At 41.6% G+C, this 24,056-nt stretch overlaps 1 protein-coding gene and 1 pseudogene across 3 annotated transcripts in view; one reads left to right on the forward strand and one right to left on the reverse strand.

Moving 5' to 3' along the window:
• Positions 1-23,649, reverse strand: part of LOC311168225 (large ribosomal subunit protein uL18-like) — a 57,299-nt pseudogene extending 33,650 nt beyond the window's left edge. The window contains exon 1 of the transcript in view: positions 23,518-23,649. The product of the transcript in view is annotated as a large ribosomal subunit protein uL18-like (transcript). The remainder of the gene's footprint in view (positions 1-23,517) is intronic.
• Positions 1-24,056, forward strand: part of STAU2 (staufen double-stranded RNA binding protein 2) — a gene marked incomplete at its 3' end in the record, with an annotated part of 226,201 nt that overhangs the window by 197,199 nt on the left and 4,946 nt on the right. The gene's annotated exons all lie outside the window — the stretch shown is intronic.

A 24,056-nucleotide genomic window follows, 5' to 3' on the forward strand; every position in this document is an offset into this window, starting at 1 on the left:
TGTGGCTGGAGCCTTTTGGGCTCATTGGCCTTTGACTCTTGACCTATGGTACTGGTTCCTGAACCTTCCACTCTAACCACATAGCCCCCAAGAGAGTAGTAGATTGACCAGAGGCCAAAGTTGTGAAGTCCTCCAAATTGATGCCACCTCTCCTACCGGAACCTTTGCAAGAGTAAACTTCCTCATCATTAGATACCAGTGAGTCCCAGACCCAACCCAACAGAACAGACAGAGTCTTCATGAACTGCACCTTTGTTCAAGAAGATGGGATCCAGATGGCCCTTCTATCTGCAGTAGGCATACTCTTGGTGGGTTTGCCTTTTCAGTGTCATGCTGCAAACACTGAGTAGAATGACCAGGCTAAATATTTCCATCTCCAGTTGAGGCAGAATGCTGTTTAAGCATGAGCTGGTTTGGAAGAACTGCCAAAACCACTCCTCTTCTAGCCCAGGGAGGCCTTAGTCCTCACAACCAAAGTACTCAGTCTGCTTCACAGCTACCCACTTCCCAGTGCTAGCAGTCCCAGACCTATTGCAGTCTGCAGCTCTCATCAGTTGTGTCATTGTCACCTGGGGAGCACAGGCTCACTGCTGGCTTTACTATACAGTCAATGAAGCAGTGTTCTGTGTGCATTAATATACATCTATAAGCAGCATATCCAGCACTTATATAGCTTAGTAACATGATATTGAAATGCCTTTGAAAGAATGCTCCCATGAATCTTTCCCTTGCCTCATATTCTTAATCTTCTCTCTTTAAAAATAATTGAAGGTGGGCCTCCCAGGTGGTGCAAGGGATTAATCATTTCACTATGAAGCAATCCACAGCCTCTGCAACACAAGTTCTATCCCCGGCCGGCCAGGGAGCAACCCACATGGCACAGCAGACCTCTCCTGCCTCGTCCACTGCTCCCCTCAGCAGTGTATTTCAGTCAGTCTGTCTGTTCTGTTCCCCACTCTGTCTCTGGTGAATCCTCTCACCCCCCACATCTCTGCCCTGTACCCCAGCTCTTGTATGCATAAATAAATAAATCTTAAAAAAATAAAATAAAAAAATAAAAATAATTGAAGGTTAAATGCCATACAAGCATTGGCTGTCTTTTTTTTTTTTTAAAGATTTATTTATTTATGCATACAAGAACTGGGGTACAGGCTAGAGGTGTGGGAGGTAAGAGGATTCACCAGATACAGAGTGGGGAACAGAACAGGCAGACTGACGAAATACACTGCTGAGGGGAGCAGCAGGTGAGTCAGGAGAGGTCTGCTGCCCATGTGGGTTAGCTGCCTGGCCAGCCGGGGATCAAACTCACACTGCAGAGGCTGCAGACAGCTTCATAGCACTGTGCTTAACCCCTTGCACCACCAGGGAGGTCCCGCATTGGCTGTCTGTATGGACTATTATTATTATTGTGTGTGTGTGTATGTCAAGAAGAATGTAGATGGTCATGATTGACATAGACTATGGGGCAAAGTTTCTCAGAACCCCATTTCTGTGGATCCTTTCTTTCTTTGTTGTTACCATGAATTCAGTTTAGAAAAATATTGCTCATACAGGTACAAAAAAAAAATCACATAGAAAAGCCTGTAAGATCCATTTTTATGTTGCTCTTTTCAAGAAGCTTAAGTAAATATGTGAGTTGAAGGTAGATCCACTTAACATTTTTAAATTAGGTCTTACCTGCAAATGAAATAGACAACCTGTTAACCTAAGAATATTATTCTGTAGGCTTCAGCAAATTTTATATTTGCCCAGTGTGTATTATATCACAGTTGCTGCTCAACATTTTGGTTTGTGTAATAAAATGCAACTTTATGAATTATGAAATACAGTTACAGACTAACTGGTAGCTGCTCATTTGCACTGGAGAACAGAATTCCCAGTTTCTAACTTGCACTATTGAGGAACAATTTCATAACCTCAGTGTTATAGATAACTTATTTAGTAAGGGTAACTAATTTTTAAATATTCTAAGATGCTGGCTCCTTCTCTAAAAAATATATTTGGAATCAGGTGGTTTTGAGTAAAAGGAAGACAGCGTTCAGTGGAAGTGTCCTTTTGCTTTCTGGCCCTGCGGATATGCATGCAAGTGAAGGCAGCCACTCTGTCCTCTGCAGCAGAACAGCCACTGGAACAGTGTTCTGCTTAGAGGCCTGGCATCCCCCCGGGGAGTGGCCCGGCTGCTCTGACCCACAACCAGGCATTTGCCTACTTAAAAAAACAAAAAAGAAGATACATGCCTAACAGACAGCTTTTGTGTTATCAAACTAGGGTTTCTGGCTGGTATAAAATGGAAGAAAAAAAGTTTACCTATCCTAAGAGTTCATTGTTTCTTAAAAGAAAAAAAAAAATTCTCCTTCTGATTTCTAAAAAGAGCTATTTTCAAACTGGTTTATCTACTCAGATCTCAAAGCTGCCAGGTTACGACAAGCCCCTGTACCAATTTTGATCACCTCGGTTTGGGTAGCAAAGTGCTTCTCAGTTTTTCCCAGGCAGCACTCAGAATCTAAAGAGTATGTTTTTCTGAATATTTTGGCACCTTAGATATAGATGGAAAGTGTAAATGACATGAATACTGAGCAAAGGAGTGAGTCTGTGTAGTCACAAGGAAACGCTGAATGATAGCTTTTACATTCTTGCCCAGATTTAGATGTTTAGGATAAATAATTGCCAGCAATGATTCATGAGTGTATGATATTTCATATACTATTACAGGTGCATTTTGCCTCTATGCAAATGTGTTCCCCTTTTATAATAATTGCTAACCTCTAAAAGAAAAAAAAAAACACCCACAGGTGTGTCTTTTTTTCTTTTCTGTTTTGTAATCACATTTTAAAGGTGAGATATAGAGATTACAATTTTACTGAGAAACCTGCAGCTGTGAGTCTTATCTTTGAGAATTTTTCCTGTTCTTTTGCAATTTTTCGTTAAAGACACCAAGTTAGAACCATTTACTAACCACAAATACAAAATGCATTAAGTTTTAACAGCAGATCTAAATTAAAAACTCAGGAACTTGGAACAAATGGACCCTTTAGTTCATTTCCAAACTGAAATCCTGGTTACATTTTATTGTTTTTCAACCTTTCTTACTGCAAACCATCAATCCACCAACTTCCTTCTGTCTCATTCAGGCTTTGAACTGTACCTTTACAGTGCTATAAATTAACATGTCACCAACACTGCAATTTTCATTAATCTCTTGGAGTCGAAGTTGTCTATCTTTGAAGGCATCTTTACAATACCCAAAATTTGCTTAGAAAAGTAATACCCGACAAAAAGATGTGAAACATAAATTTGAAAAAGATGTTTTGGCTTTTATCTCAGGATGGAAAATAAAAGTGGCCAAAGTTATGTGTGCAGTTCCATGATCCAGAACTCACTTTCTAATCCTTTAGTACTATTGTTTCAGGCGGAGACGTCTTAGCCGCAGGAAGCACAGCCTGGCTGTCCCCCACCTGAGGACAGCAGCCATTTCAAAGATATTGTTCCAGGGGAAGTGGTCAGGGTCATAACATTGTTCATGAAACACTATCATCAGGGCTGGTGGCAGGGGCTCATGGCAGGAAAAAACGAAAAGCCTCAGCCAAGGGGAAATGGGCCCAGTTAAAACTCTCAGGGGTGGCCCCGATACACCCCACAAATGGCCTTGTGAGCTGCCCAAGCACACCTCTCTGTCCTCTGTCACAGAGCTGCCTTCACGGCATGGTGGGAAGGGGTGAGGAGAGAAGCAGTGGCTGATTGGTGGAGTGACTCTAGAGGAGAAAAATCCACACTGCTCTCCTACAAACCTCCACCCCTGGTAAAGAGAGTCTTCTGGATGCATCTGGGAGCTGTTTGTCCACAGTGGCACCTGCCTGGGCTTGTTCCCTGAACCCATCTCCATGCTTGCACCCCGTCCACCCCACCGCTGCCTGCCTTTCTGCATGCTGCATCCTGCAGAAGCTGATCCTTCAGTGGAATTTGTTTTCCAAGCTTTAAAAACAAAATTACTGGGAGGGTAAAAGAAAACCCAAGCCTTCAGTCCTTGGGCAGCATGCCACCAAACTCCTTGAACTCCAGCCCTGGGTGTTTATGTCCCTTTGAAATAGACCCGGTTTGGGTTGAACCTGCACTTCCTAGCATCTGGAGAAGAGGAGGAAGAATATACTATTTTTAAAAGGAGCTTTCTGGAAAGTGTACAAAACCTGATAATTAAAAAAATAAAAGCCAAATCCTCAGCTGCACAAACAGCCCTTGTTCTCTTCCAGCAAAGGTCTGTCAGGAGTGCCCACCTTCCTCTCCCTGAGAAGAGCAATTAAGGAGACCAGGGAGCATCGCTGACTTGGCTGGTTTTCTAGCAAAGGCTTTTCAATCACCTTCTTTGATCTAGCTGTGAGTGTGGGAGGGGGAGCTAAGCCAACCTGCTCCATGCCTCTAGTCTTATTTGTAGGCACTGTGTTAGAAGAGAGTTTTCTCTCACTTAACATACTTTTTTGAATCACAGTGTACACATCTGTCTTTATACCCAGCCGCTTTTCTGGCCCCAAACAAGTTCTCTGTGAGTTTCCCCAACCGAGCTCAGTGGGACCTCTGTCAGCTGCAAGATTTATGTCATCTTGTTTGGTCCTGAGAACTGTTCCTTCAGCTTTTCACATCTGGATTTAATTGGAAAGACATTAAGTGCACTGGAAAAGCATATTTCAGGGCAGTTCTTTATAGACACCCCTATTAAAGGAGCTGCCGGCTATAGGTTCAAGTGGGATGAGCAAAGACAGCATCTCAAAAGTATAGAAACCCCGAAATTATGAAAGAGCTGCTGGGAACGAGATCGCCCTGTTCAAGGATTACATTTATTCAGTTGCTTTGGGAGAGAAATGTGGCGAGATGCCTGCCAACTGCAGGCTGCGTGTGGCAGGCGTGCGATCATCACAGTGGTCTCTGGGCCTTTGGGTATTTCAGGACGGCTACACTGCCTGGTCTCCAAAATGCTCGCACTTGGATGTGAAATGCCCAAAACATTTTAGAGGAGCTGGAGGGTGGTAGGTGACTGCAAATGCTGTCCCTCAAGGGGTAGAGATAGAACCCCAGGGTCAGTCTCCATACATAACAATAGAAGCATCTAGTCAGCTTGGTGCAAAGAAAGAACACACTGACTTTCATGGTATTAGCAGAATGAATCCTTTACTCCATAGCCTTCTGGTTTCCTATCAACTGATCAGGTTTAAATAAACATATCCATGCTGGAAGGCAGAAGTGTCCTTCTGTGATCACCTTTACACAAATGGTCTCTAAGACCTGGGGCTGGTATTCCAAAGGATAAAAAAAAATCAGAGAACATTTGTCATCAGGGCATACTAATATCTTTCTTTATCTGTTTTATATTGTGAAAGCCTGAACTTTCTGATTTCTCAGAAGCAGTTTAAATCCTCTGAAGTCCTAGCACCAGATAGCTTCTTATTAGAGGGCGAATGGCTATTGCGTTTCCTTTCATTAGACTTGATGTCGGCTGTGACCTTGGCTAAGAAAGGAATCTTTTTTAAGCCATGGGCCCTTTTGGAAATCTGGTGAAACCTGTGGGCCTCTCTTCAAAAAAGAATATTTAAAACTACATAAAATAAAAATACATAAGATTTCAAAATAATTATATTGAAACTAATGACCAAAATATTAAAAAAATCAATAAATCTATACTATAGCAATAAATGTGTGTATTAACACTTTGACTAACAAGATCTAGCAGTTGGTCTAATAATCATACTTCAAATGTAATTCCAGTATTTCTTTTTTAAATTTTATTTTATTTTTTTAAAGATTTATTTATTCTAGCTGCACTGGGTACAGTCAGAAGCGCAGGAGGGTGAGAGAATTCTCCAGAGCCAGAGCGGGGAGCAGAACAGGCAGACGGACCAAATACGCTGCTGAGGGGAGCAGCCGGCGCGGCAGGAGAGGTCTGTCGCGCTGTGTGGGACCCTCACAGGTGGCCGAGGATTGAACTGGCGCTGCAGAGGCTGTGGGCAGCTTCGCAGCCCAGCGCACAACCGCTGCGCCACCAGGGCAGGCCCTCTTTTTTAAATGTTGATGTAGTTAGTTTTTATTGAGGTAACTTTGGTTTACAATATTATATATGATTTCGGGAGATAGGTTCATACCACCTTAGAGGTGTGCTACCACACCACACACACCACCCTGATGCCAATAGTTCTTTACCATGGACCGTTGGGCCCTGCCCGCGTTCTTCCCATCTCTTCCTACTCTCACCCACTGGTAGCCTCAATTCTGCACTTGTATTCGACAATTCTAGGGCTTGTTTTGGTTTAGTCTTGTCAACTGCTTTATTTTGTATGGGAGCTTGGATTATTCTCTGTCTTTGCCTTGACTTTTCTGTACCTTTCACCCAGAGTACGAACAGGGAAGGTGTGAGGTAAGGAAGCTCTCAGGGCACAAGTTCTGGTATGAGGAACTATACGTGCTGAAAAGAGCACGTGCTGAAAACAGAAATAGATACTAGGCTTAGATTAGCTAAAACCCTGAGGCCTCCCCTGACTCTCTCCCTGAGCCCCTACACATTCCCTGCATGTCTTCTTGCTTCTTTGACTTCTTGTCTTCCGCTTGATTCTAAATAAATACGACACTGCCCTTGTAACGGGGATGCACCTCCATTCACCCTTCTTAAGTTTTCTCAGACACAGCCCCTCTAGGCTACTCAGTGTTCCAAGTCACTTGGACACTGAGTATTTTTCATCCCATGCCATGCCTTGTAACAAGACAGTTTTGTTTCTCTATATTCCATGCATAAATTAAATCATCTGATGTTTGTCTTTCTCCTTCTTACCTATTTCATTTAAGCGTAATCCCCTCCAGTTCCATAGGGTAGCAAATGGCAAGAGTTCATCCTTTTTTATAGCCGAGTAGCATTCCATTCTGCATGTCTACCACATCTTCTTAATCTACTCTGCTTTAGTTGGGATTTAAATTGCTTCCACGTCTTTGCTATTGCAAATAGTGCTGCAATGAACATAGGATTGATTTAAGTTGGTTTTTGCAGTCTTTGGGTAGATACCAAGAAGTAGAATTTCTGAATAATATGGCATATCTATTTTTAATATTTTAAGAAACATCCATACTTTTTTTCCATAGGGGCTGGATCAGGCTGCATTCCCACCAACAGTATGTGAAGTTTCCTTTTTCTCCACACCCTTGCCACTATTTGATGTTGCTTTTGTTTTGATCCATCCAACATTTCTACTATTTTGCCTGAAGAAGTACTAAGTCTCTGTTAGATGTTTTTGAACATAAAATATAAAGACTCATCTCTGTCTGAATTCATGAAACTAAGTTAACCCCTGATTGGTCAAATGCATTTGACCAGCAGCTGTGGACACTAATTTTGTTTCCCATTTAGCCTTGGCCTGTCCTTTGGCTCTTGTCTTGCGCTGTGCATCTTAGGAGGTGTTTTGGCCTCAGTGCTCTTGCTGCACAGCTGCTGGGAAGGTGTTGTTTGTTGAAAGTGCCCAGTGGGTCATGTCAGAAAAGGGAGCCAACAGGGCCCTTCTTCCACATTGTGCACCGTATGGAGACACCTGGGAAGGCCTCTCCATGCCCTAAACTGTTAGCCCACCTGGGTCTCCTGGACCCAAAGAATGAAGGTGCTCCCAGTGTCCGTAAGACACACACACACTCTTTATCCTAGCTCCTCTGCCACTCAGGGTGCTGCTCAGAATGCCTTTCCTAACTAAAGTGGCATAACAACTGGGGGTGTCAGTGTTGTTGGAGCCAAAGATCAAGTCAGTTATGAAGACGAAAAAGCATGGCCCTCCTTACTGGTTTCCCTACCGCCATCACCGTCCAACTAAAGGCAGGTGCTCTGAACACACACCTGAGCATGCTGCTGCCCAGGTTAAAGTTTGTGAGTGATTAGAGCCCTTCTCTCTGAAATGACACAGATGCCACGTTATGGACTGAGTTGTCCCCCCACCCATCCATATGCCTGAAATGCAGTCAGAATGTGACTGTATTGGAGATAAGGCCTTTAAAGAGGGAATACAGCTAAAATACGGCCATTAGGTTGGGGCCTAACCCAGTCTGACTGGCATCCTTAAAATAGAGTATGTGAGGACACAGACACCAGGGATAGTGTCACCTGCAAGCCAAGGAGACGCCTTGAAAGAAATGAAACTTGTCGGCATCTTGATCCCTGACGTCTAGCCTCCAGAAATGCGAGAGAATAAATGTCTGTTGTTTAGGCCACCCAGTCTGTGGTGCACTAAATCCTCACTGAATGTCTTCAATAGGTTCCTGGCAACTGTGACTTTAAGCAAAATGACATATACAATAAAGGCAGGTCCTGAAATAGCATATTTTGTCCAGTGTTGACGAGGATTGATTATTTTCCTCATCAATGTATGACAAAACAGTGTTCCTTGAGGACTATTGTATCTTGTTGTGGCAACCTGGGCAAACTAATACACCCTCCCAGGCTGCCCAGCTTCTGCTGGCTCCCCTCTGCCACACCAGGAACTCTTGTTTTTCCCCATGCACATGAGCTCTCTTCACCTTGGTGCCTCTACCACATGGGGCCCTACACAGGATGTCTTTCCTACGCAATATGGTGGGCCAAGTCCTGCTCATCCTTTACAAAAACTTGGGTTGCACCTCACCTGAGAAGCCCCCACCAGGCTGCAACCCACCCTGATCTCCCTACTGACCAGCATATTACATATTTCTGTGTTCCTCACTCACCCTAGGTGCGCTGTGGGGGCTGTTTCTCCTTCATCTCTGTGTCTCTGGAGCCCAGCACAGAACTTGGCATAGGGCCTCAGCATGCCATAAGTATCAGTTAACAAATATATGTTACCATCCCTCCAGCCAGCTTGTCCTCACTGCCCAGCTACAACATGGGAAATATAATCTGAGTTCAAGGCCAAGGTGGGCTACTCACCAGGTCTGTGACCTCAGAAGAGTCACATGACCTCTCTGAGATACAAGTTTCTGAGCAAACAGGGTGCAGGTCCAGGTTAATTTTCCTCAGCCATTTAAAGATATATATTTCCCTTTAGTATATTAAATATATATATATAATATAAGATAATATAAATAAACTATGGGATTTCCTTGCCTGAGTCATCTCTCCCCAAATGACCCCTGTTCTTTGAATTCCTGTAAGCCAAAATAATTTTGCCAATCTAGTTAAAACTCATTGATGCCTTGACTGGAGAAGTATAAAGTTTGTAGCAGGCCTGGTTTGTAGTTTTGCTCAGGTTCTTTCTGGGGAAGGGCCTGTCACTTTGTGCCTGGGCCAGCCCAATGTGAAGTCAAAGTAGAATTGTGTTGGGAATATATCTATGCTAAGAACAAGGAGGGGGGTTTGGGCAACTACTGAGAGAACTAGTCCTCTCCCGAAGCCAGGATCCCATGGGCTTCTTAGAGGGCCGGTTGATTACTAGCAGATTCTTTGGCCAGTATTGGTCACCTCTGGCAACTAGGGATGGGAGAGGCTCTACTTGCTCTCTCTTGTTTAGCCATGCCATCCTGTAGTGTGTTAAAATAAAAGCCTTGTTAGAACAAACACAGAATGTTTTTGTAATAAACAGGCACAATTTTAATATATAAGGCTGTACTTACAAATTCAGTGGCTGAGAATCCCACCACTAGGTGCCCTCATCAGTGTTGAAGCTCATGGATTGTCACGATGTGTGTTGAGAAAGAAGACCAAGCCTGGTCACACTTTCCAGAGGGTGCCAGGAGAGACCCTCTCACTTCATTCCCATGTAAGGGTGTCTTTGTAGTCATCAGAGATGGAAGGAGGAAACTGAAAAACAAGGCTAACTTCCAGTAACTGTGGCTTCCCCAGGAAAGGAGGGGAGGCAGAGCAGTTGTTTGAGCAGCTGGGCCTCCTTGATATCCATTGAGCATGATTTGTAAGAGCTAGAAACTGTTAGATGCCTATTTAGAGGGACTGATAAGTTATGGCACCATCATACTGTAGGATACCATGCAGCTATTAAAAAGAAATCAGGGCTGTTTTTGGTGGCTGGAAAGATGTTCAAATGTATTATTGTTACCTGAAAAAAACAAGTTGAAGAATAAGCATAATGGTTCCATTTGAGGAAAATCTCTAAAAGTTCACATAAACATATATAAGAACATAACAGAATAGCTGAAAAAATGCAAACCAAACTGATACGGGCAATTACTTCTCTGGTATGGGATTGGAGGTGATTAAAGGGAAAAACAATCTGGGACATTTTTATTCAATGTTTTAGTATTTTTCAAAATGTTACAAAAAGAATTATTAATTTTAAAGTTAAAAATACTAATTTTCCAAAAACTATAGTTCTATTTTGTTTTTAATTTTTATTTTGAAATAATCATAGGTTCACAGGATGTTGCAAAAATAGTTCAGAAATGTCCTATGTATGCTGTACACACTTTCTCCCAATGGTTCCGTTTTTACCAAAGCAGAATATCAGCATTGGTTTAATGTGTATATAGGTCTATTCCAGTTTACCACATGTGTAGTTTTGTGTATACATCACTGTAATCAAGTCACAAAACCCTTCCAGTGCCACAAAAATCTCCCTTATGCTATCCTTCTGTGGTCTCACCCTCTTCCTGATCCTCCTCCCACCTTTATCATTAACCCTTGAAAACCAGTAATCTGTTCTCCATCTCTACACTTTTGTCACTTGGAAAATGTGATGAAAATGGAATCAGATAGTAAATAACCTTTTAGGATTGGCTTTTTTTCACTCAGCCTAATGCTCTTGAGATTCATCCAAGCTGTTGTGGTCATTCCTGTTTATTGTTGAGTAGTATTGCACTACAGAGAAGTAACACAGTTTGTTTAATATTGTGGAATATTTTGGTTATCTCCAGTTTTTTAATATTACAGATAAAACTTCTGTGAGCATTTGTGTATAGATTTTAGGGTGGGCACCAATTTGCATTTTTGTGGCATAAATGCCCAAGAGTGTTGCTGGGTTGTATGATTAGATTTATGTTTAGTTTTTTATGAAACTGCCAACAGTTATCCAGAGTAGCTGATATTCTTATATTCCTATTGCAAATATATGAGATCCAGTTTCTCTGAATCCTTTCTAGCATTTGGTGTTGTTACTATAGTTTATCTTAGCTATTTAAATAGGTTTGCAGTGGTAGCATTGTTCTTGTAATGAATATCTTTCCATGTGTTTATTTGCCATCTGATCCCCTATGGTGAATCATCTCTTTATGTTCTTTGCTCACCTTTTAATTGGATAGTTTGGTTTTTACTTTTGCATTTTCACAGTTCATTATGTATTCTAGATACTAGCCCTCTGTCAGACATATGGCCTGAAAATAATTTCTCCCATTCTATAACTTGTATTTTTTAAAAGATTTATTTATTTATGCATACAAGAGCTGGGGTACAGATCAGAGATGCAGGGGGGTGAGAGGATTCACCAGAGACAGAGTGGGGAACAGAACAGGCAGACTGACCGAAGTACACCTCTGAGGGGAGCAGCAGGCGAGTCAGGAGAGGTCTGTTGCGCCATGTGGGTTGCTTCCTGGCCGGCCAGGGATCGAACTCGTGCTGCAGAGGCTGCGGATTGCTGCATAGTGCGGTGCTTAACCCCTTGTGCCACCAGGCAGGTCCTATAACTTGTCTTTTTATCCTCTTACAGGGTTGGTTTTTCATAGCATAAAATTTTTAACTTTTGATGATGTCCAACTTATCAATTTTTCTTTAATGGTAATTCTGTTTAAAAATAAAAATAAAGCTTCATGCTGCCTCAGTTTCTTCCATAGGATTCATCTTATTCCAGTATGACTACAAAGTACATTGCAAACTCCACAGAAATCCCTTCCTTGGCTATCCCAGAATGTTCATCCAGGGGCTGTTCCTGCTCTGAGTAACCAAAATAGAGATAGAAAGAACAAGATTTTAGATTTTTATGAAGTTCTGTTGTCTTGCTTATTCACCTGTAACATCTGACTTTTTCAGTTGATAAAAAAAAAAGGTCTGGTTTATCCCTGATAAAGATTTTAGTTCCCTTCTTATTCTTGAGGATGGGATTCACTAGAAATCCAAGGACTATAAACAGTGTTTTGCATTTCAAGAATTCAACCTTTCTCTCCCCTATCAGAGGACTTCCCAAGAGGTGAACGATGTGAGAGTGTTCTTGTGAAGGCTTCTTGCAGGAAATCACAATGAGAATTAATAAAGTAGGTGACCCTTATCCACTGTTTACACATAATCCCTGTGCCCTTGTAAATGTCTTCACAGAAGGTCATTTGAAGAAAGGGAGAAAAATCGAGACATTTCTTGGCAGTATTCCAATGTCGACTACCATTCTTAATACTTACAGGTCACTCTGCTGGGTTCTATGAACCAGGCAACCAACATCCATAACATCCATACCTACAAATTGAGCATAAAACCCATGCCAACGTTGGTACTACAGGTACTGAAACAAATAAGGCCCAACTCCCTGTAGTTCTCGGGACTTGAAATTTAACATGAGGAGAGAGCCTGCAGACGCCTCAGCACGTTGGTACCACTGTGGTAGATACTGATTACTCATCACACCAGCTTCCTCTTCACCTCAGTTCACAGCTGGTCTTGATTACTTAACCCCGATTTGGGTGTAGTCACAGAGTTAGGTGAAGTCATGTCACCGTGTTTTGGCCAATTGAGTGTTAAGATTTTTAGTCCTCATTCATAAAATCCTCTTATGCATCATCTTCCATTTTATTTTCACTTCCACTGGCTAAGATGAAAAGGGTCTGGGGTCCTGATTGATCAGGTTCAACTGCCCAGGAAACACCCAGTTGGACTTACCATGAGCAGTGAGATTCTGAGGTGTCTGTTTTACAGTTACCTTGAGCAAAACAAAGGACGCAGAAATCACAAGTCACACTCTTTTCCAGTTGTAGAGAGATTTCATAGAGGAAGTGCCTGGTTTCCCTTGGGGCTCAGTCTACAATGCATCTTGGATCCTATAAGTACTACTATACACTTACAGCTTAGTATTATCTGATTGTTTCACTCATTCATTAATTTCTTCCTTTGAAATATTATTTTACCCTTATTTGGCTAACAATACTAGCTATACAAAGCACTTAAATTTGCTTGCTATCAAATTCCAAATAGCTTAGAGCTTTTAGCACCCTTCCTTCTCCCCTCCACCTCCTTCTGCTCTCCCCCCCCCCCGCCCTCTTCAGCAAATTCTTCTAGCCTTTTGATAACTTAATTCATATCCTTTCCACACGTTTATCCAAAATGCAGCTTTTAAATTCTGGCATGGGTACCCACTCTTCCTCCTGGGCTTTGATACAACCAGATGCTAGAGGGAAAACATTTGCAATATGCCTACAATCTATTTCAATATATAATTCTATCCAGTTGAATGTCAGGCATTTCTAAAGAATGCTGTTGGTTGATATAATGTCCCTTGCCCAAGTGGAGGTTTTGATTTGAAATTGCATATTGGAATGCCTCATGTTACATTTTGCTCCAAATTTGTAAATCTATCACAGGCTCGCTCTCACGTCTATTGTGCTTCTTTAAAAGACTAACCTTAAGAGTGGGGTTTAACACGATATCTTTAGAAAGCAAAAAAAGAAAAATATCTTGCTTTTGAAAGGGAATGTAGCCTCAGGCAAAAAAAAAATCTGTCTCTTAACATATGTAGGAACTGCCAGTTGTCATGCTTACAGCTTAAATTGGATTAGGATTCCATCACTGAGCATCACATAAATTCTTTTACTTGCAGCCTTACATCTTCTTCTACAGCCAGGCAATTAGGAAAAAAACTGTATTTGAATATATTAGAATGTGTCAACCCTCTTAGAGTCTCAGCAGTTTCTTGAAACGATTTAGGAGAATCTTTACTAAAGTATTTGGCAGACTTAAACCATAACCCCAAAAGTGTATTACATTTCTTCTTATTTGAAGATGGAGATAGGGGAAGGGGGGCACTTGTGATCATAATTATTTATACACAATGTAAATCTTTGTGTTTGATTTATTAATGAAGCAGTTTGGTTATATTAATGAAGACCTGATTTTCTAAAACAGGGTACTAATTTTCCCTCTGAGATGGCTATTTAACCATATACTTTAAAAACTACTTCTAATGAAGTTTCTAAAAATGGCCAAACCAAGTATGATATTATTTGTGATACACTGTTCGGTCAGTTATAATTAGAAAGAGATGTAATTTACTTCTTCACAGTGGCTTTGCATTTCAGTTAATTTTATTTTTTAACATTTATTTATTTATGTATACAAGAGCCAGCATGTAGGCCAAAGGTGCAGTAGGTGAGAGGACTCACCAGAGACAGAGTGGGGAGCAACAGGCAAGACAGGAGAGGTCTGCTGCACCGTGTGGGTCACTTCCCTGGCCGGGGATCGGACTCAAGCTGCAGTGGCTGTGGATAACCCCACAGTGCTGTAACTTAACCCCTTGCACCATCAGGGAGGCCCCTTAGGTTAATTTAAAAAAAAAAAAAAAAAAAAAAGAAGTGCTTTCTAATAAAATATTGAAGTTAATTCTAATAAAGTTTCCTCCAATGTTTCAGCAGTGTAATTGGCATAGAATAAGCTTACTATGTTTGAGAACATCCAATTGGAGACCAATCACATTTAACTTTCTTCATTTGAAAGGCCAATATTTAGCTGATATGAACTCAAGCTGAATAATTGATCTTTAAACATCAAATGAGTGGTTATTTCTGGATGTTAATAATAAGGAAAATGATCTACTCCCTGGTTTCCATACGGAACTTCTGAGAGTTAATAATTCTCTAATTGGGCCTCCCCTGGTGGTGCAGCGGTTGAGCACTGGGCTGCGAAACTGCCCGCAGCCTCTGCAGCACAGGTTCAATAGCTGGCCACTGGCAAGGGTCCCACATGGTGCGCAGACTTCTCCTGCCGCGCCCACTGCTCCCCTCAACAGTGTATTTCGTCAGTCTGCCTGCTCTGTTCCCCGCTCTGGCTCTGGTGAATTCTTTCACCCTCCCATGCTTCTGACTGTACCCATTGCTTGCATAAATAAATAAATAAATAAATAAATAAATAAATAAATAAATAAATCTTTAAGAAAAATAATGCTGTTATTATTAATAATGCGGTGGCAAGATAAGATTGAACATTGGTTTTGTTATTGGTTATTGGTTTTAACCATTCATTCCCTTTTTCAGACTTTCAGCCTATATGTATATGTTGAGCATCTCCTATTCTAGATGGTGATATAGTCATGCATCACTTAATGATGGTTTGTCAACAATGACGGCATCAGGCTATTCCACACATGCATGCATAGTTTCCTATACCTTCTAGATTTATGTAATTTGAACTCTATGACATGCACACAGTGACAAAAAATGCCTAAAGATGCATTTCTTGGAACATAACCTTGTCATTAATAAATAACTGTATTTAGCAATAAACCAAATAGACAAATTTCTGCCCTCATGGATCTTACCATCTAATGGGAGACAGACAATAAACAAGGATATGGTTAAATATAAAATAAAATTTAGGGACCACAAGTACTAAAAGTTAGACAGTGTGAGGAGACTCAAGAATGTCAGGTAGGAGGAGGTGGTGCAGCTCATTTAGGGTCAGGGTTAGGAGGAGTAATTTGAGCAGGGAAGTGGATGAAGTGAGAAGTGAGCCTTGTGAAAAACTGGCAGAAGAGTCTAGGGGAAAGAGTATGAACTCCCTTCATACTGTGTGCAGAATATTCTATTAAGAGCAAATAGGCCAGGACCTCCCTGGTGGCTCAGGAGGTTAAGACACAACCTTTGGAGCTATCCGCAGCCACTGCATCATGAATTCTATCCCCAGCCAGGGAGCTACACACATGGTGTAGCAGACCTCTCCTGTCTTGCCCGCTGCTCCCCTCAGCAGTGTATTTCAGTCAGTCTGCCTGTTCTGTTCCCCACTCTGTCTCTGGTGAATCCTCTCATCCTCCAAACCTCTGGCCTGTACCCCAGTTCTTATATGCATAAATAAATAAATCTTTAAAAAAAAAAAAAAAGAGCAAGTAGGCCAGTGTGATTGCAGGTCTTTGGGAATGGGGCAATGTGGTAGGTGATGATACTGGAGCTATGGGTGGGGTGAGGTCACATAGGGCTTTGGGGCCCATGTCAGAAATTGGGGTTTTATTATAAAAGCAAGGAGAGTGCTTGCTGGGAGGTGGGGGGCAGGGTGTGTTGATCAGCAAAAGTTACCTCCTCTTCAACTCAGAATGAGACACCAGCCTACTTGTGGCACTGTGGAGATTAAATGAGTTAGAAGTAGAATTGGTCCAGGTCTGTTATATATAGTACATTTTATATTACATATATAAAAGCATATATAATATGTAATTTAGTCTATATATAGTAATTATATATTAGATGTTATGTGTGTATATATAACATAATAATAATTATACATATATGTAATATATACATATATATGTATAGGGTGCTCAGGAGACATTCATGATGGAGATGAAAGTCCATTCTGGTCCCCTCCCTGCTGTAGTTCAGTCACCAGGTTGACCACCAATCAGACTTCTGACTTGCCTCACCCATTGAGAGAATCAGCAAGCCTGCAAGCTACCTGCTTTTCCCACCGAGGACGCTATTTCAATATAACCAAAGATTCAGAATGAAACAAAACTTTATAGGCTATATTACTTAACCATCACTGCTCATAACCTCCCCTATCTCATGGAATCCACTAATACACTAAAAGCAACAAAAATTATTTAGTAACAGTAAGGTAAGATTTTTCTCAGCCATGTCAATCACATACTCAAATAGAATTTCTAGACAGAGCAGTGTATACCTGCAGTCAGCAGGAATGCTTCACTTCTTCTCTGGAGTAAAATCGAAAGATTCAGAAATACTGAATGGCCCCTCAGAGCAGTGGGAGTGGATGAGGGGCTGCCGACGCTGAATTCAGCCACAGTTGCCCTGCAGAACAAGGCTCTCCTGGGGCAGAAGCTCCTCTCAGGTCCATCTTTTTAAGGATGTGTGTCCTGGGATCGTCTATCCCATGGCATATTGGCCAGAGTCTGCAGCTAGGACTGTAAGGAGACAGCGTCTCCACATAGAGAAACTCTAGAGAGGCCCCGCACAGGAGAGAGCAAGTGAAGACAAGTTGCTCTGAAAATAGAAAACAGAAGAAATATGTCTACAAGCACTTGTCTGTTTGAGGAGCTTCAGATGGAAACTGATGGAATAGCTATCAAGGAATATTCCTTGAAGATGTCCTATAAATTCAATGTGGTGATTTCAAAGAGGAACTTGGCTCCACCAGTCGTGACCTGACCAACTGCCTGGGAGACAGCAAGCAAACAAGTCGGAAAAGACTCACCATAAAGGAGACAGTGGCTAGGGCTTTCAGAAGTTCATAGGTGGGAAATAGGCTGAGAGTCCTGGAAGTCCATCCCTCGGTGTTGAGAAGACTGCAGGAGCAGAGGTGTGGAGGAAGGAAAACACAGATGTCTCCAGCAGACTGGAAGTAGAAGGGTCTGACTAGAGTGGAAGATCCACAGGACCAGGGCTTCAAAAATGTTGATATGCTTCCAAGCTGACTGCCTGGAGAGCTGTTGATAACACCAACCCTGGTGCCAGGTGTTCCCACAGCTAGTGACTGGTCTGTTGGTTTGGGGATCATATTCTGCATGGAGTCTTAACAGCGGGAAACGTGCTGTGACAGAATTGCACTTAATGAGATTGAGAGGTAGGACGGGGCCAGCCAATGGAGGGCCTTGAATGCCAGGCCAAGGATACCAAGTTTATGCTGACAGGGAGTAATTAATGCTTTTTTACTAATGGGGAGGCATAATGATAGAGCTCTCTTAGGGGAAAAGATCATTGAGCCATGTGTCAGAAAAAAATTAAAATATTTAGGAAGCTGGATAAAATTAACCAAGAGATAGAGTATTAAGTATAAAATTGGGTTGTAATAAAGGCCCTTGTTTATTAAATAAACACCACTGTGGTTCAGGCATTAACCCCTCAAACAATCCAGTGCCATAGATTTTTGTGGCTTCCAATTTGCAAATGATGAAAAACAGACTCAGAGATAAAATATCTTTCATAAAGACACAGCAAGTCTGCAGTAGAGCTGGTATTTTAATCGAGGCATAACAGACCCTAAGTGCCATACTCTTACCCCTTCAAATTAACAGATTTAGTGTTTTAACACAAGACAAATATATTGTCTTAGAGTTCTGTAAGTCAGAAGTCAAGCCAGAGTCTCACTAGGTTAAAATTAAGATTTCAGAAATTCCTTTTGAGGGCTGTAGGAGCAAATTTGTTTCCTTGTCTTTGCAGCCCTAGAGGCCACCCACATTCCTTAGCAATTGTCATCCTGTTACAGGGCAGGGAGAGGGGCACCCAAGACCCAGTTTCCCCATGGGGCTGACTAACCACAGATGGCTCTGTCCTAAATCATGTTGGGCGCCAGATCTGTTACAGGGCAGGGAGAGGGGCACCCAAGACCCTACAAAACTGTCTACTTTAAATGGGTTCTGCCATCTACCGCATCAACACAAAACATGAGACTTTAGTGGGAAGGAACTTTAATACAATTAGGAAACAAGAGAGGAAAGGCAAAGAATTTAGTTTCTAAATCAAGCACCCAAAGTTACCCGTCCCCTCATGGGTAAAACTCCATCCAAATGGGATTGGCCCAGAGCAAGGCCCCAAAGCCTGCCACAAGTCCAAGGGTCAGAAACAACCCACAGAAAAGGGTCAGAAACAACCAGACAAGCCTGGAAGGAAAAGAGCAAAATCAAAATCAAGATAAAAGCTGCCATTGTCACCTCCCCACAGGTCTCACCTACATCTGTGTCACCCGATTCACAACCAAAAGGCAACACAGTTTCTTCATGTGGCTCTAGGCTCCATGTGCCTCCTCCAGGTCTCCTTTTGGCTCCATCCTGTTTCCTTCTTTCTCAGTCTCCTCTGCAGCTTCTTCTCTCTGCTCAGCTTCACCCTCCATTTGGATGGGGCAGGGAACCTAGAACCTCCCCCTTTCCTGGGGACCACCCCGTTACAATCCTTTCTCTATCTTCAAAACCAAAAATGTTTCATTCCTTTTGACCATTTTTGCCAGTATCATTTTTCTTTCTGACCAAAGCAAGGAAGGGGTCTCTGATTTTAAGAATTTGTGTGATTAGATTGGACTTACTTGAATAATCCAGGATAATGTCCCCACATCAGCATTCATAACTCAATTCCATCTGCACACTTTTGCCATTAAGGTAACATTCAGATTCTGGGGATTGGGACATACACACCCCTGGGGTCTTTTACCTGCCCAACACAGACAGCAATGCAGTGTCATTCATGGGGACTCCTCTTTAAGTCAGATGCCGTGTTTTGGCTGGTGAGAATTCCACCACTGAACTACCCATGCAATTTTGGTCAATGCCATTACAGAGGGGACTTTTTTGTTGAATGAAAAATAAAGAACAAATATTAAAAATTAAATGAAGGATAGATTTGAAAAGAAATCATGTTAGTAAAACAGATTTGGAAAGAAATCATGTTGGTAAAACAGTTGGAGGAAAGCATGGCAGTGTGGATGCTGCAGCTCAAGCTTTTTCTAAACACATTGAAGACATTCCTTAACACAGTTAATCCTGCTTTAAATTTGACTATGTAATGTTGTCAAGGTTGGCAGTTACATGGATTACCCATTTCAAGGACCTGACTGAAGAAATAATGGTGATTGCTAAATCTGCAGTTTAAATGTCCAATTTTGTACTAATTTCCCCAAATTCTATAGTCCAAATTCCTGTTCTTTCTTTTAGTTGACTGTATAATGTCTAATCTTAATGTCTCCTGCCCCTCCCCCACCTTTTCACAAAGAGTAGCCATCACCTTAGCAGGCTGACATCCTTTTGTTCTAACAGTAAGCCATTCCATAAAGTACCAATTTTATGGAAATTACCTGAACCCACAGGATTGTGGAAGCATAAATGGAAAGGATGGGGTATAATAAAATTGTTAGAAAGCAGGGCAGCAAATGGCTTAATTAAAACTCAGGGGTGAGCCTTTTTTTACTTTATTTTTAAAATTCTGTCATTGATGGGCCTCCCCGGTGGCGTAGCGGTTGAGCGCTGGGTTGCAAAGCTGCCCGCAGCCTCTGCAGCACCGGTTCGATCCCCGGCTGCTCCCCGGCCACCGGAGGAGGGTCCCACGTGGCAGGCAGACCTCTCCTGCCGCCCGCTGCTCCCCTCAGCAGTGTACTTCGGTCCTTCTGCCTGCTCTGCTCCCCGCTCTGGCTCTGGTGAATTCTCTCACCCTCCTGCACTTCTGACTGTACCTAGTGCTTGTCTAAAAAAAAAAATTTCTGTCATTGATTCACCTGAAATATAATCAACTGAGGATCCTATCATAATGTTATTAAATTTAGAAATACAAATTTCTCCTTTGGTTTTCTCTTATTTTAGATAAAGAGAAACCTGGCATTCAGTTATAGACCTTGTAAAGCAAGAAAATTATAACTTAGAAATATTAAAATCCACATTCATTGGCAAGTTAGCCTTTAAACTTATTGAAGAACCTTCTGGTTTTTCAGTGACCTGAACCATTTACTATAATCATTCTCAAAGATTGTTGAAATGAAAAGTTAGGAGGGTCTTCGACTGCAAATGACAACTTTCACGTTTGAAACCTGTCATTTTCTCATTGAAGGAGACTGATTTAATGAGCTGCATGCATGGCCACTGTGTGCATTCTGAAATGAATCTAGCAGTTAGAGCTGCTCTGAGGAAAACTTCACATGAGCAAGCACTTTAGGGGGAAAAGCAAAGCAAAACAAACCCTGAAGACTGACTTAAAATATGAAGGCCACATTCGGACATGTGTGGTTACCACGGATTTTAATAGAAACAACCTGTCTGTTTCTGGGATTCAGGATATAAAATCAGTGGGAAAAGTGAGGAATGGAAAAAAGAAATAAAAGGGCCCATTGGGCACTGTGTTCAAAGACTCCTAAAAGAACTGCACGTCATAAAGGGATGATTAAAATTTACATTTTGCTAATGAAGACCATCGTTGTTTCTTGAGTATGACTTTAATGTCGCAACATTGTCATCATAACCTATTTAAACCCAGAAGAAGGAAGCAGGGAGAGTATGCATTGGTTTCAACACAAGTGGCTAATTTGTGTTGGAATGGCTAATTGACAAAGTTGGGAGTGACAAAAATGACCGGAAAACCCCACCTCCATTCTGTGGACATGCAGACATGTGTGCACAGGGGCGCTCACACACCAAGAACAACAAACAGTCATGGAAAGTATCTTACTGGCATCAAGTTTCTGACATTGCTATAACTACACACAAAACAAGCAAGACATGAAATGGTAGCGACATCTGTTCTAGAACCTGTGGGCTTTACTCACAAAACAGTTGTAAAATCTTTTGGGAACAAAAATATTTCAATGTATCTACGCAGATGCTCCACTCTGAGGGAAACACATACACAAGTGGATATGAGTGTTGAGCCGAAAAGACAGGAACAAGAAAAGAAAATGTCATCCACTTCTTTAAAATACATACTTAATTTTTCTCCTTTCAAATGAGGTTAGTTGTATTGCCTTGAATACACTTAAAGGAAAAAACAAAATCCTAGCACACATAAATTGTCATGAAATTAAATAAGATTCCAGTTGGTAGGCTGTGGTAACATACAAATGGATGCTGAGTGAGTTTGTTTTGATTTGACAGGAAAACAATTTCTGACCTTGGAGATGAAATCATTTAGTTGTCTGTTTGTGGTCAAAGTTGTATGAGGGTTCTGGGTACTTATGTTAGTGTATCTTTGAAATTCTCAAATCCACACTGTGTGGGAAGTTACACAACTTGGGTTTAAGCATCATTCAGGATGTTCCTCATTAAGGAACCCAGAATCACTGCCTTCCCACGACTCCCCAAGATTAGTTTACATTTATCACACAGCAAATTGCCCATGTTGAAAGGGTGAACTGCAGACAGTAGCAGCTGAACATCTTGTTATCTGTTTACCTCTCAGCAATGGACAATGTAGAACCTGGTTGGTAATCAGACTTCAAATAAGTCTCCCCACATGAAAGTTATTTGATTTTTCCCCCTCCCTCCAAATGGCGTCCTTTAATATCATGTAGTATATTTATGATATGTTCTTAAATTGTTTTAAAAGCAGTTGGCCTCTAGCAAGTAGCCATTTATTCAGTTCGAGTCATTTAAACATGGGGATTTTGTTGATTTTACCATCTTCTAGACAGAATAGGAGATACTACATAGTAAAACATGTTTGTGGACTGTTAAATTTTAATATTTGTTCCCAAAGTCACTCCATTATACATTGTTCCTTGGAATAATCAATAATTGGATCTTTCTAAATGTAATGTGGCTGTTTGGGGCACTGCCACCTAATCTTATTGTGGACATTTTGCTGAATTATGTGAAGCAAATGCATCTCATTTCATGGAATTTTTTAATGTGAAAAGTGTATTTTCTGGGAAAGTAGGAGAGGGTGATGAATTTAGGGTTAGGGTGGGAGGAAGCCGCTGGATAAGTTACCTAGTTACCTGTAAGAGGAGTCACCTGGTTGGCCGCTCCTGCTATCTCTGCCTTGCTAGCACATCCAGCTTATCACTGTCTATAAATCACAGCCAAACACTTCACCTCTTTCTCTGTCCATTTCATGTTTGCCATCCCAGCACCTGCTTTCACTAGAGTCCCTTACAGCCCACCTTCTCACCCAAGTCCTCACTCTTGTTTCTCCCTCCTGCCAACAACCTCAGGAGGTAAGAAATAAACTTGAGTGAGCAAGACTCAGTACCCCCCAGAATGCTAAGACAGGAGAATAGAATCACCCTGTTTGTGGTCACTGGGTAATTCTAGGTGACAAGAAAATTGCTAGAGTAATTTAGTTTTAGCCAAAACTGCGTATATTACAGAAATGCTCAATGAATCCCCAGAAGTCAACCCAGAATGTTAAGAAGGCTGGAGACTGGTAACTGACCATGTGACCCCGCATTTCCTCATAAAATAACAGGAAGGTTATTTTATAAGGTTTTACCTCAAATAATTGTGGAAATAATGAATAGGATGAATATGGAAGAGGTAATAGAAGCAATTCTGAAATAATGGTACTGAAGGGAGCTATCCTGAAGTTGGGGAGGCTGATTGTGAACAAAGTTTGGAGAAACTAATGTAATGTGTTCAAGAATTGGTTGAACAATTGTGGTCTGGGTTCAAATCTCTGCCATTTACTAGCTTTGTGAGTGCCAGTAGGTTACTGAATTCCTTCTGGGTAGGACCACCTTGCAGGGCTGTGGTAACACCTGAGATCTCATGACAGGGGTGGAGCGATGCTCATCAAGAGGTAGCTCTCACTGTTTACAGAGAAGATAAATCACCTTCATTGCCTTTCGTAAATTAGAGTGAAGTCTTCTCATATTTATAAGTGATTGTATTCAGGGTTATCAATAAGATGTGGGTTGAATTATCTCATCAGACAGATAAGGGAATGTTACTTGGAAGCCTTGAAGCATACCTTTAGAGGGAAGCAGCCGAACAAGAATTCTGAAAATCCGTTCGTGGCATTGAGTGAAAGAGCACACCGCCATTCCAGCCTGTGGGATGTTCTTTGCGTGATGACGGTCATTTTTATAGTGCACGGGGACATGTTGATAAAATCATCCAGGAGATTTTGCAAGAGCTAAAATGCTGAACCTGCTCCCTGAGCCAGGGCTTCTCACGTATATGTATCTCCTTCGGGTGGAAGAGAGCATGTTTACTGGACCCTGACTTGATGAGGAAAATCATTTGATTCCTGACATTCAGGCTACATTAGGGTCTGAGTATTCTGAAAGCAACTAGTAAAAATGGGCTACAATTAGCCTATAAATGATATTTTTAAGTTAAAAGTTTTGGGTTGGTCATTTCGGCTGTATTGGAGAATAAAACAGGACCAAGAAGCCCTGGGGCTCTCAGAAGTCTCATTCGGCAATATCACATTGCAAATTTAATTTTTGGGCACTGAGCAGCCTTCTATAATAGTCCATTTGGGAAGCGATTGGTGGAAAACAACAT

Source organism: Talpa europaea (assembly GCF_964194135.1).
Source record: "Talpa europaea genome assembly, chromosome: 3".
Classification (NCBI taxonomy): Eukaryota; Metazoa; Chordata; class Mammalia; order Eulipotyphla; family Talpidae; genus Talpa; species Talpa europaea.